The sequence below is a fragment of the Schistocerca piceifrons genome, chromosome X (genome assembly GCF_021461385.2).
Source record: "Schistocerca piceifrons isolate TAMUIC-IGC-003096 chromosome X, iqSchPice1.1, whole genome shotgun sequence".
NCBI classification, from domain to species: Eukaryota; Metazoa; Arthropoda; class Insecta; order Orthoptera; family Acrididae; genus Schistocerca; species Schistocerca piceifrons.
In genome coordinates, this window is record NC_060149.1 from 140,997,472 (window position 1) to 141,012,024 (window position 14,553).

General features: G+C 37.5%; 1 protein-coding gene across 1 annotated transcript in view; it reads right to left on the reverse strand.

Annotated features, from left to right (window-relative positions):
- Positions 1 to 2,890: 2,890 nt before the first annotated feature.
- The window catches only part of LOC124721938 (filaggrin), a 345,545-nt gene continuing 333,882 nt past the window's right edge, over positions 2,891 to 14,553 (reverse strand). The window contains exon 19 of the mRNA XM_047247096.1: positions 2,891 to 8,477. The gene's annotated coding sequence lies outside the window, so the exon portion shown is untranslated. The remainder of the gene's footprint in view (positions 8,478 to 14,553) is intronic.

A 14,553-nucleotide genomic window follows, 5' to 3' on the forward strand; every position in this document is an offset into this window, starting at 1 on the left:
GCTGTCAATGTATGGGCTGGTATTGTCAATGATTTTGTGATTGGATCTTGCCTACATCCTAACAGACTGAATGGAGTCATTTACAAAACATTTCTTCAACAACTCTTCCCACAGTTCCTAGAAGATGTGCTGTAAAGAATCCATGAGCTATGTGGTTTCAACATGACAGGATGCTGGCACACTTTGCACATGATGTTAGGAACCTCACTGAAGTACAATTTGGAACACAATGGATTGGTTGTGGTGGTCCTGTTCCACAGCTATCTCGGCCACCAGACATGACACAAATGGATTTCCTCTTCTGGGAGGTTGTGAGAAGCCGAGTTTACAACACTTCAGTCGATTCCGACACAGACCTACAAGTCTGTCTCACTCCCTTCCCAACAAAAGCTTCCCTTTCATGGCCTCGACCCTCATAATTGCTGTCCCATTTCTGTACAAGCTGTAAATAACCTTTCGCTCCCTGTATTTTACCCCTGGCACCTTCAGAGTTTCAAGAGAGTATGCCAGTCAACAAAGTCAAGAGCTTTCTCTAATTCTACAAATTCTAGAAACATCATATTGTCTCACATGTTCCTACATATCTCTGGAATACAAACTGATCTTCCCTGAGGTTGGCTCCTACCACTTTTTCTATTCTTCTGTAAAGAATGCATATTAGTATTTTGTAACCAGGAGTTATTAAACTGATAGTTCGATAATATTCACACCTGTCAGCACCTGCTTTCTTTGAAGTTGGAATTATTCCATTCTTCTTGAAGTTTGAGGATTTTTCAGCTTTCTCATACATCTTACACACCAGATGGAATAGTTTCGCCATGGATGCATCTCTTAGGGCTATTAGTAGTTCTGGCTGAAATTCATCTATTCCTGGGTGTTGTTTTGATTTAGGTCTTTCAGTACTCAGTCAATTCTTCTTGCTTTATCATATCTCCTACCCCACCTTCATCTACATCTGTTTCTATAATATTGCCTACAAGTTCATCTCCCTTGTATAGAATCTCTATATATCCTTTCCACCTTTCAGTTTTCCCTTCTTTGCTCAGTACTAGTTTTCCATCAGAGCTCTCGATATTCATACAGCTGCTTCTCTTTTCTCCAAAGGCCTCTTTAATTTTCCTATGGGCGATACTATCTTTCCCATCATAAAATATGATTCTAAATCCTTACATTTTTCCTCTAGCCATTCCTGCTTAGCCATTATGTCTCCTGTCCATGTAATTTTTAGTCGTTTTTATTGCCTGTCACCTGCTCATTTTTATATTTTCTCTATTCATCAATTAAACTCAATACCGTTATCAAAAGATTTCTACTAGGCCTTGTCTTTTCATCTATTTGATCCTCTGCTGCATTCACTATTTCATCACTCAAAGATACTCATTTGCATTCTGCTGTATTCCTTTCCCCTTTTCAAGTCATTTGTTGCCTAATGCCCCCTCTGAAACTCTCAACAACGTCATGTTATTTCAACATATCCATGTTCCATTTCCTTGATTTCCTACCTTTTTGCAATTTTTTTGGTTTTAATGTACAGTTCATAACTAATAAATTGTGGTCAGAATCCACATCTGTCCCTGCAAATGTCTTATAATTTAAAATCTACTTCCGAAATCTGTCTTACCATTATATAAATTTGAAACCTTCCAGTGTCTCCAGGTCTCCTCCGCATATACAACCTCCTTTCAAGATTCTTAATCCAACTGTTAACAATGATTAAACTCTGCTTTGTGCAAAAGTCTACCAGTTGGTTTCTCTTTCATTCCTTCCCCCAGTCCATATTCACCTACTAATTTTTGTTCTCTTCTTTTTCCTACTATTGAATACCAGTTCCCCCCTCATAGTTAAATTTTGATCTCCCTTAACTTTCTGAATAATTTCTTTTATCTCAGCATACATTTCTTTAGTCTCTTAATCATCTGCAGAGCTATTTGGTGTATAAACTTGAACCACTGTGGTAGGTATAGGCTTAGTTTCTATCTTGGCTACGATAATGGGTTCACTATGCTGTTCATAGTAGCTTACCTGCATTCCTGTTTTCTTATTCATTATTAAACCTACTCCTGCATTACCCGTTTGATTTTGTATTTATAACCCTGTATTCACCTGACCATAAGTACTGTTACTCCGACTACCAAACTTCACTAAACCCGCTATCCCATTGCCTGTTTCCCTTTGTAGATATTCTAACCTACCTGTTCGATCAAGGGATCTAACACTCCACGCTCCGATCCATAGAACGCCAGTTTTGTTTCTCCTGATGGCATCTTCCTGGGTAGTCCTCACCTGGAGATATGAAAAGGGGTCTATTTTCCCTCTGGAATATTTTACCCAAGAGAGTACCATCATCATTTAACCATACAGTAGAGCTGCCTGCCCTCAAGAAAAATTACAGGTGTAGTTTCCCTCTTGCTATCAGCCATTTGCAGTACCAACATAACAAGCCATTTTGGTTGTGTTACATGGCAAGATCAATCAATCATTCAGACTGTTGCCCATGCAACTACTGGAAAGGCTGCTGCCCTCTTCAGGAACCACTCGTTTGTCTGGCCTTTCATAATTACCATGGATCCCTTATACCAAAATACTCAGAAGATATCTTCCCTGAACAACCTCTGAAAGTTTGTTGGTGGAGTTCTGGCTCACCATGTATACTTTTTTTCTAACAAGATTTGAAATAATGACTAAAACAGGAATTTGCTATTTGTTGTTACTGACAGTAAGGCACAGTCTTGTATTTAGTGCAATTTACAATGATACAAACACCTTCAGAATAACAATACATAATTTTTTTCAAGATTCACAATATGAATAATTCAGAAGGAATTTGTTGAAATAATTGTAGTGGGACAAAATAAAAACAGTTTTTAAAAAGTTTTATTATGTCTGAACGGCTTTTCTTCCAACAAAATTATTATTGTTATTCCTAATACCAACTGTTTGATGATATATGCTATTACCTGCAAATGAGAACTGTAACAGTAGTCTCCATTACAACAAAATATTACACTATCCTATGGACCATTTGAAGCCCATGTTAAAGAACACATTTGGCAGCATGCATGTTAACTTTTTCCATGGAAAAACTGTGTGTCACTGCCGAGAATCAGCCTTAAACCCAATATATATAGACTCATATGCATGGTTCTTTTTCTGTTACATGCAATTGAAGAGATGATTCAAGTATACAAAATTACTCTCTCATCCCTTTGATAAATTAAGTTTCAAAATACCAAATTAAAAGAAAGCCATTTCACAGATCAATTTTTCACAAAATGCAACAGTTTAAATGTTCTATTGTTGAATCTTATTTTTCCATCAGCGAAGCATAAATATGTATTACGTGCTACAGATAGAGAAGCAATAGCTCATCAAAGGCTAGTATGCCACCAATTCCATCTACATTTAAGATTTATTCAAATAACTGGATATTTGAAATGACATATGAAAATAAATGTACCAAAGACATGAGTGTGCACAAAAAATAATCCTACAAAGTACAACACTAAATTTCTTCCAATTTTTGTCCTTTAAATAGATGGACCAAAAGAAGAGAGAAAAAAGGGAAGCAAATAGAGGAAGAAGATGAAAAGAAAAATGAAATAATTTAATCCACGGTGGATCTCATGAACGTCATTTCTGTTATTGAATTAAACAACATTGAATGAATCTGTAACCAGTCCATATGCTTTGGAAATTCTCTTATTCTTTTTTTTTTTTTACCACAACTATTTTCCAGCTGAAGCACATCATCAGATTGCACCTTTGCAATTCAGTAGCCTATAATGAAAACCTCATATCTCAGAAAAGGTATGTGTGGTTTTCTCACTTAACATGTTTGCCTACCAATATACATGGTTTCTGTTTTTCCTTACTAGAGAATGGTACATACATCACTACCTCTCATTGGCTTATTCGTAGTTGAAGTACAGGGTTTCCTACCTAATAAGGCAATAATTTTTTTTTTTTTTTAATGAGATTTTCATCCTAAGCCGACAATTTACATTACTCTCCTCTGATGTTTTGAGTATTTCTGAGTAGAAGCATATTTTTTATTTGTAACTACCTTGTGTTATATGAATGAGAAACTGATGTGTGACATGCTTTGTGGTATGAACGAACATCTAAATAAAGTGGATAAATGTGTGTCCTTAATGTTAGTACCAATTTTACCACCAGACTGAAAGAAAAACCAGTAAAACTGCATCAAGCATGAAGCACAGAATTTAATGGTTCCCCACATAGTGTAAACTGTGGGTCATAAAATTTTAAGCTGAATTATCAAACAATAGTAACTGTTACAACAGCTACTCTTGAGGGATTAATCAACATTTTGTAACTCTGCAAAAAAATGATAATTTACAACATAAACTGATTTAGTAGGCACTCTTAGTTAAACACGGGAAAAAATTATTCCGTTATAATTCCATTTTTCACATAAACACATACCTTTTTATAAAATTTCCTTTCTGATGTTCAGAGCTTTTAACAGTAGCTTATTCATGAAGAGATACCATCGTGAGTTTTGGACACATAACATTTAGTAGAAAAACTGATATTCTTTCACTGACTGTCTCCAAAACAGTAAACACCAGAGAAAAAGAAGCTATTTGGTGCAATGTGAAGGATGTTAAATCACGGCAATTTACATATTGTGTGTATAATTGATCTGTAGGCATAGCTTATCAGTGAGATAATGAAACTTTCAATTTGTTCTTAAGAGTTAACACAATTTCAGGTCACCTACTGAACACTAAACAGTTGTTTAATGCAACAGTATCACATTTTATATACAGCACTATCAAAATGTGCAACTTAAACCTGTATGAGAAGGTCTGTTAAATTAACAGCAATAACAATGACTACAAACCAACAGTACATACTTATTTTGTAAAATGAAGTGAGAGTTTTCAACATGAATGGCATATGAACCACTGAATAAAGCTTTCATGGCAGAATTTTAGGAACTCAAGAAAATTTATTTGTTCAATTCACACAACTTTTATTGTATCAATTTCTTTGTACATAATGTTTCTTTAACTGCATAATCCTACAATCTTAGGAAGAAAATATTCTGATATATCAAGCACACGCCCATGTAATTAGCTGTAATACAGTGATATTACATTCCTTCGTATCTTCAATGACTATTTGCTTTTAACGAAGTGAAAATTATTCCAGGCTTTCTTCTAAAGGATTACTAGAACACTTCTCATTTTATCACAAATAAAGTTCTTGAAAACTGTGCAGTCTAAGACGTCTCACATTTGTTCATAATGGAGATTCCAAAGCAATTTAAGTAAGGTCACTTACTGTATATGAAGACTAACATATTACAAATTGCTAATATGTAAATATTGTCACTTTCTAAATTGTGCTTTCACACAGCTCTAGCTCAAAATGAAAATGAACCCTGGCAGTTTCCTCAAGAAGGCTTTCACATAAATTCTCTATGTACTCGCAGAAAGTGTAACAGCTTCCTGAATATTACTATAATATTCACAAAAGTGACATTTAGCTATTTATTTACAAGCCCAAGTTTGAAAACATGAGCTTTCAAATTTGTTGATCTAATGTTTCCATAGAAGTATTTCACACAAAGTTCAACATCATTCTGTGACTAGTTATTTGTGCATAGACAGGTAAGATACTACTCACACTCAAAACATAATGCTTTTAAGCAACAGAAATAATCAGATTTAACATTCTGACATAGATTCTTAGAATATATGCCAGGTACAAATTTCTTTTGTACGTAAAAATAATTTATGTCAAAGAAATACACCAATTTATATTCATTTCTTGAAGGAAAATAAGTGTTTATACAAAGGGTATTTGGATACCAGATTTACATAAATTATTTAAACTTCAATCATATCAAAGCCAGTACATATCCTAATTATACAGGACCTCAGAAAGCACCAATGTGAAGCTGTAAAGAACTTCTCTATAAACAGATCACATCGTCTACATACTTCCTTTGAAAATTTTATCACTGAAAGCAGATACACCAACCACAACCTGATGCATTATATTTTTCCTACTAATAATGCACTGGAAGACCAATATGAAACCTCAGGACAAAATAATCATTAACAGAAATGTAATGTAAATGATATGTATTAGAATTCACATGAGCAGATATTAATCCAACCCCAGCTAATTTGCATCACTGTCTATATTCTTTAATAGGCCATAGGTCTTCCACAGTCACTGTTACACACAGAAAAATATTATAAAATAAACGAGCAGCAACCTTTTGTTAGTGGTCCTGAGCAAATTCATTTTTTGCCTGCTGTTTCTTTTTTCATCTCTTTACCTCCAAGTGGGCTGGTAACTATTACAACCATCAGACAGCGAACTGGATATTTGTTACGTATTTACTGCTAGGATACCAGTTTCCTTATTACACATGCACTAATGTGTAAGGCACATTATAAAATCCATCAACAGAACAGTATATAAGAAAACAAGCAACAGTACATAACAGGACTCATCAAGAATGCCAATTAACATTATTAAATGTATTTCACATTAGTAAATGTGAATACTACAAGTAAATTAAAATTTGATGGAGCACATAGGCCAATTATGTACTGACAGAAAATGTTCTGGTATGAATAACAGTGCAGCAAAAATTTATTTACTGCAAATGAATGTTTCCATATGAGGTAAGCAGCTCAAGAAACATTAATTAAAACAATCAAACATACTTAAAATCACCAACTACAATGTTAACAACACTAATGCTTGAAGTGCACGTGTACATTTAATAACCAAATGAACAACCCTAAGGTCATAAGAAACATTTTTATACACTTTAAATCCCTTCAAAATGGCATTTATAGTATATTCATACACAACACACAATTATTTATGAAGGTCATAAATTTAAAGAAATAATACTGATGAATCAAAAGTAGTTTTAATGATGTGGAGTGGACATTAAATTTAGTAAATTATGATATTTCTACATGACTTTTTGAAATATATTTGGAACAAAACTTTTACAGTTCCACAAATAAATATAGGCCCAGAACTTAACTGAATGACTTGGAATGTTACAAAAAAATCTTTGGCATCTACTAAGGCTATGACAACATAAGCAGTAAACAGATAAAAATAATAACAGTACTGGTAGTACTTGCGACAATAATTATACACAAACATCAAAGAACAAGTTCGTTGCTTCAGTTCTGCACTACCATGTCAAAATTTACAAAGAGCATGAAAACACAATTATGGCATTACAAAGAAGTGTTTATTTAAACTTTGTACAATATTCAGTCTGAAGTAATTATGCCATGAGTTAAGATTGGTGTAGACAGTCATGATTATACAAAAGGAGCATAACACATGACGTAATGTGAAGCATACATGAAATTTGTTAAATGCACGCATGAGCGCACATCCACGCGCGCACCCGCACCCACACACACACACACACACACACACACACACACACACACACACATAAAATTTTATTTCTGTTTTCAAGTTAATGGCAACACAATTAAAGGATTGTTATCCCTAAGTACAATAGGTGTTTCATCTACTCAGTAATAGAAGAAAACATGGAAAGTGTGTATTTTTAGTTTCTTTTTCATGGCAACCACAAGTAATTTCTATACTGATGATACAGAAAATTGTCAACAATGGCAATTGGCTAACAGAGTATGGATAGGTATGGTGTATATAAACCAGAAACATCATAATATAACCAGTAAAAATGAAATGTACTTAATGCCATACACTGCTGGAGTTATTAAAATTTCTTAACTGCTCTTTCGAAGTATAATATCTAATACTACTGTAACAGCACCCATATATTAGTGCGGAATGGTATAACAGCACAGGCACATGTGTTCTATAATAAAAGCCTTAATGTATGATCTTGATGCATTTGAATAATCAACAACATACATTATGCATTACTGTCAAGTATTTTGGTAATGACCTGTTTATTATATCTCAAGTTAAGTGTCAAAATATTACAACACACAAGACATAAAGAAAAATACCATTAAATGGAAACACACTGTATAGATAACAATAAGATCTATATGAAATATTATTTAAAAAATTAAGTTAATAGTGATTGTTCTGTACAAAAATTTACATGGTGGTTATTTTAAAAATGGCAAAAATGTGACAAATAATAAAAACAATAAATAATTATAATTCTCTCACAATCTTTACAAGTTATTTTATCTCATAAGCTTTGGTAATTAAGCTTTTCCATATAACATAGTATTTTTCATATTTTATTTACAATGACTTTCCATAAAACTTGGTATGAACAAATACACGATACAAATAGGCATACCTGTGCACTTCTAAAGGCTTTAAAAGGCAAAAGTTTCACCGGTAAATCTGTTTTGATATCAACAGATGGCAACTTACCAAAATAACAACACTTATGTACAAGAGATTCACCTTTTCAAACATCCCCCAACAGAAGGAAGAGTCAGTACACTACCCTAGAACAGAAAAAGAAACAATTACCTTTATTGGCATCTGCACTGTTAATTATTTGCAGCTTTACTGTACATCTAATATGCTGTCATGTGAAGGAGAAAAGACAACAGAAACACTATGGGAATCAGTAGAGCCCAAAAAGTACACAAGACAGGGAAATGTAGAATGGTGGAATAGATCAACTTCCTTAATCTCATTCCTAAATATGATAATGGAAAGTCTTCATTGGAATATAAATTATTCTAGGAGAGAAGGTAACAACTCACTGAATATTTGAGGTGCAAAGTGATTGACATAAACAAGACTGACAACAGTTGACTGCCAATGCTGGCACATAGTGTACCCAACTGGAACACTGTAGCATTACAGTGTGTGTGTGTGTGTGTGTGTGTGTGTGTGTTGGAAGGGGGAAGGAGGGGATGTTTGTACATGCATCCACTCTATAGCTCCAGAGAAGGATTTGTCCAATAGCTAGCAACATTCCCTGTCTATGACTCAGTGCCTCAACCCCCCCCCCCCCCCCCCACATACACACACAGACACGTGTTGAACTTAAAGGCCAAAACTATAAGGTCATCAGTCTCTCATTTCACAAAATAACACAGAAAGGATACTGTTGCCAGCTACTGGACAAGGCCATCTGGTTGTGTTGGCATGGAGTGTGATAACAGTAAAATTGAGGTATTTGGGGCAATGATGATACCTGGGGATACAGTAGTTGCACAAGATACGAAGTATATGTAGGGTTGGGTTGGCTTGTTGCTCAAGGAGCAGATGAGGGCCTGTAAGGCTCATTGGTGGCGAAAGCCATCCCCAGCCCCAAATGACTCAGTACAAAGATAAATCAGTGATGTCATAACACTTTCCTAGATCAGTGGAGGAGAAGTAATTACATGTAAAATGGGGAGGGACTATAACCACTGCACAGACAGAAACACAAATGATGATAAAATGAGATAAAAGAAAAAAAGGAAACAAATGAGCTGCCAGGAAGGTCAGACTCAGGGGGTAAGGGCCGCACAGAGTCCACCAAGCATGAGGCACCCCTTCCACAACCACTCCACACCCTGTGGGGTCAGTCAGTAATAAACACCCCCTCTCTTAGAGAAAGTGTATAGCATGTGCAACTGTTCTTCCCTTGTCAGCCAGTCTCGAGAATAAGGAATCCTTATAGCTCTGCATTTGGTGGAATGCTGCAAGAAGGGGACACTCCACTAGCATGTGAGTCATTATCAGGAACACACCACAGCTAGATTGGGAGGTTTTGGGGCAGGGGCTCATTTCTCAGGACGAAGCACACATCAGATGAGTGTGTCCAAGATGGAGCCAGTATAAAATTGTGGACACCCTCTGAGATGAATAGAAGGAGGAATGTCACACAGCAGTGGTCGCCTTGATGACATTCAGTTTGTCAGAGGGAGGGGTCACCCCCAGTTCCCTGTTCCAATTGTGATGTGCCAACTACCTGTCACAGATGCTTTTGTAGCTTAGAGATCACTGTGTCTGTTGCCCGAGTCAGTCATGAGGTCACCACCCTATTGGGAGAGAACTGGGTGCAGAAAAAGCCAACTGAGCAACCAGTGTTGCTAAGGTAAGGTATCATAGATAGTGGACACTATCACATAGAGAGGACAGCATCAATTAATAGCCTGCAGATTGATTATTGACTCACTGCAAGTCAGAAATTTGTCACAGTATTTTTTCTTGACAAAATTAATGGCTCTGACAACAGCCATCAGTTCGATTATGAAAACAGTACAGGCCTCTGGCAGATAACACAGTTCTTGGTCATTAGTACACATGAAAGCATATCCCAACCTTCTCGTATCTTTAGAACCATCGGTATGGGTGGTTTCAGTACCTTGGCACTCAAGAACGTGCTGATGGATAACTGGAGAAACCTAAGTTTTAGGGGCATGGGATAGGTTTAGCTGAACCTAGTGGCCTAGCTGGCCTAGATGTACACCAGGGAAAGGTGCATAAAGTGATCCAGTGGATGCACTCAATTGTGAGGAGAGAATGATCTTTACACATGATTTCCAGCCAAATTCCAATTTGAAATTCTATCCTAGGTTGAGTGCCGTGGGTCACAAGACCTGGTAGCAGGACTTAGCTCACAATGGTGAGTTGAGTCAAGCAGTCACAATCCTGATGGTGCCATTGAATCATCTTCTTGGTATGCATAGACCAATTGTGATAAAATTAGAGCCCAACTGAAGCACAGTCGCGATAAATGATCCACACTCAACGAAATATGACAGAGAGATCTGAGTGCATTGAGTTCACTCATACTGTTTAATGTGAGCTGATGGATGTGGGACAGTCAGTTTATTATAAAAACATCCAGGTCTGGGTGGATCATGGTGCATGACCTGTGTTTTGGCAGGGGAGAAATGAAAGCCAGGGTTTCCCTCACCAACCATCAACTATGAGACACCATACAAAGGACCTAGTACTGGTGATGACTGAAGTATATGTTGATCCTGTGGAGTCCACAAATTTACTCATAGCTATAAAGAGTCCTAGGGAACTGTAGAGAGGTAAGGTGTGTTCTGACTCTAACCACGAATGATCTGTTTGGGCAAGAAGTTGTACATAAAAGTCAGTAAGCACTGTCAAAGCCTCAGCTGTGGAGCGTGGTCAAGACATGACAGCATCAGGTAGTACTGTATGCTTTATATAAGTCAAAGAAAACTGCAGTAACATGATGGCATTTACTAAAGGCTAGTAGACTGCCATTTTTAATATTACCAGATGTTTGGTTGGGGAATGGCACTTCTGGAAACCACATTGATAAGTGAATAAAAGGCCCTACAACTCAAGAACCCAACGCAATTGCTAGGCCACCATGCTCTCACATAGTTTCCACAGCACAAAATTAAGACTGATTGGAAGTTGGGTCCTTTCTTGGCTTAATGATCAGGATAATGATGCTATTCTGCAACTGTGGAGGGAATTCACCTCTGAACCACATACTATTAAAAGCTATAGAAGGCAAGTTTTCTGATTCATATTCAGGTGTTGGATCATTTGATTCTGGATCAAGTCAGGATTTGGGGCAATGTCATGGGAGAGTTGATGGCGTGAAGTAGAGATTTATTCCATAAAGCATTCATTATATGATTCTGAACACCATACAGTATACGGCAGGAAACAGGAAGGATAAGATGTGGTTGCTGATACCACATGCCTGGAAAGAGGGAGGATAGGCGGTGGTTGTTGATACCACCACAAAGTGGACCACAAAATGTTCCACAAAGACAGATGGATCAGTGGGAATACCACAATGAAGCTGAAGGCTGGGAATAGTCATCAGCTGCTGGTAGCCAATTAACCCACAAAGTTTGATGCACGCCTGCAAGGAAGGGGTATGTATTGCCAGGGAGGAGATGTACTGTTTCTAGCATTCTTTCTTTTGATATTTAGTTAACAAGAAGGCCCTTGTACACAGCTATCCAAAGATTATGGGACTGACCAAGGAGTGTCATATGAACTGTTGAGGAGCTCACTGGCAGTCTCAGATTATCATGACAATTTCCTAAGTCCACCATGGGACTGACGGTCAGTAACAAAAGCCCTCAGAGGAATGGATTGCTACATCATTGGTGATGACCCAGATGGGGTGACAGCTAAGTCTACTAGTTTGCGCTATGCTAAATAGTCTGGTTGGTTTGGGTGTAGTGAAATTGGAGCAACAGTACCACATTGAAGTGTTCGCTGTCACAATGATCATTATGTACAACCCATTGTAATAAGCTGACTAAGCTGGGTAAGCAAAGTCTAAGATTAGTGTGCAAGAAAGAGCCACATGCTGCACTCAAATGAGAAGGCATATTTCCTTGTCTGACAGTCGGTAAATATTTCAAATAGTGATACTAAAAGTCGTTTGAATTTGCAGAGCCACCATCTCCAACTTTGTTTGGAGGAGCACAGATTCACTACTAGACATTCATGTGAACTAATGTGCAAACCCATCTGGACACTCTCTCAGTATTGGCACTGTTCCTGTAGTCAAGCCTGGTAGAAAATGAGCTTAGGATAGTGATTACAAAAAATGTGGCTTTCTTGTAGGGTGATGCAGAGTGCAGGATAGAATGATAGCTGTCATAGTTCAGGAATGCAGCAGTAGTGACCATTACAATTTCACTGTATAACTGGGGTAATCCAAAAGCCTCCATGAGTCTTTACTCACCACCACCTGTGTTGGTAAAATGTTCAAGAACATAGGTTCCAGGATCATTGTGCCTGCCAGAATCACCTTCATCTTGGATTTCTTCACCTACTTGTCTTTGAAATTTTGGAAATCTGTCTGATTTAAGATCAGGAACAGAGGAAGAGTGGGTGGCTCCACAGCCAACAGCCTGCAGTTTCTTCAGCCACTGGCTGGTATCGGGCTGTTAGTCTGCATGGTTCCAGGAGAAGGGTTCCATAGAGGGGTTCCCTCTAATAGGAGAAGAGGAATGTTTCTCTGGCTGAATATGGGGGATCAGGGTGACCCACTCTGATAACAGCGGAAAGATAAAATGGTCAAATCTGCCTCAGTTCAAGAGGGTTTTGATGCAGTTGGATGGGGAGTTGTCACCATTTAACTTCAAAGTATAACTGATCAAATGTCTTGCATTCTTTAAATGTCCACTCTTTCTCATAAATGGAACACAACAGTGGGCAGGAGGGGTGCTGGCCCTGACAGCTGACATCAGTTTAGGTTAAAGCAGTGTATAGATCTGTACGTTAGGTCTCGACATAACTGCAGTAAATCATAATCTTCACCTTTCAGGGCACAGTGAACCCTTTGAACACTAGAATAAATGATCCTGTGTTAATTCTACTATCCTTTGGCCTCTTCTGGATACAGTGGATGAACTGCACTCCTTGTTGTTCCAGGTTGGCACATAGTTCATCATCTTGTTAGAATATCAAGTCCCAATGAAAGATAACGCCCTACGTTATGTTTAAATATTAACAGCAAGTAAAATAAACTGGAATGTCACCCAATGAAGTGTATGATAGTTAGGCTTGAAACTGAGTAGAGTACACTGTCTTAATCAGGAGGGAGCCAATCTGTACCTTTCTCAATGCTGTCACCTCACCAAGCTTATCTGCTGTGTGTCCCATGAGGTATTGAAAGTTGATGGTTAGGAAGGTATCACCAGCCATTTTAGTACAGACTACCTACTGTTGTGTGAAGAACTCTCTGTATCGACACTATTGGTCCTCCTGTCATGACGTAATCATGGGTAGGAACTTGCACTGGCAAGCATCATGGTGAGAGTTCCAATCTTAAGAGACTGGCAGTGTTTTGCAACTGATAGCATAAGCAAGTATGTGTCACTTCATGGCAGACTCTCTGCTCTGTTGTTCCCCACTCTGAGCACTGAGGACTCTCTCTAAGAGCACCACACAACCATGCAACATTCACCTTACATGGTGAGTGCAAGACAACAGTCACCTTACATAGTGAGTGCTGCACAGAGTCTCGGTGCCCCAATGGAGCTGGGTACCAACTTCCTTGTATGCATGGACACTTACTAGCTCTGACACCAGTAGACTATGTCCTACATTGTTAGGAGGCTACAGCTGTGCAGTTACATACATGCAGCCTACTCTTAATGTTTACAGTATAACCACTGAAATACCCCAGAAATGTGAGTCCCATCTGTTGAATGGGCTTATCAGCTTCCAGTATGCTTAAGATAGAAAAATACAAATAATTGTGAGAGCAACATATTTATGATGTTAATTTTGCAGTCAGTGCATCTAGGCTCTTGTCCAAAATCCATTTACAGATATGTGAATAAGAATCACTGACATTTACTTTGGATGTTCTGGAACTCAACAGCTAGATCTTTGAGATGCAAGCTGTAGTCACTTCCTAACCCAATCAAGGAACTCTTCAGCTGGTATTCTTCCTGCTAGTAGTATAACTGAATATCACAATAATGTAGATTAAGTTTAGCAACTCTGACGGATGTTACTTCCTGATTATCACAGTATTATCCTGTTAAATTCACTTGATTTTTCGTGACATTTCCATTGAATAACAAGAGTGATTTTCACTTAAAGTGTGACATAAGATTA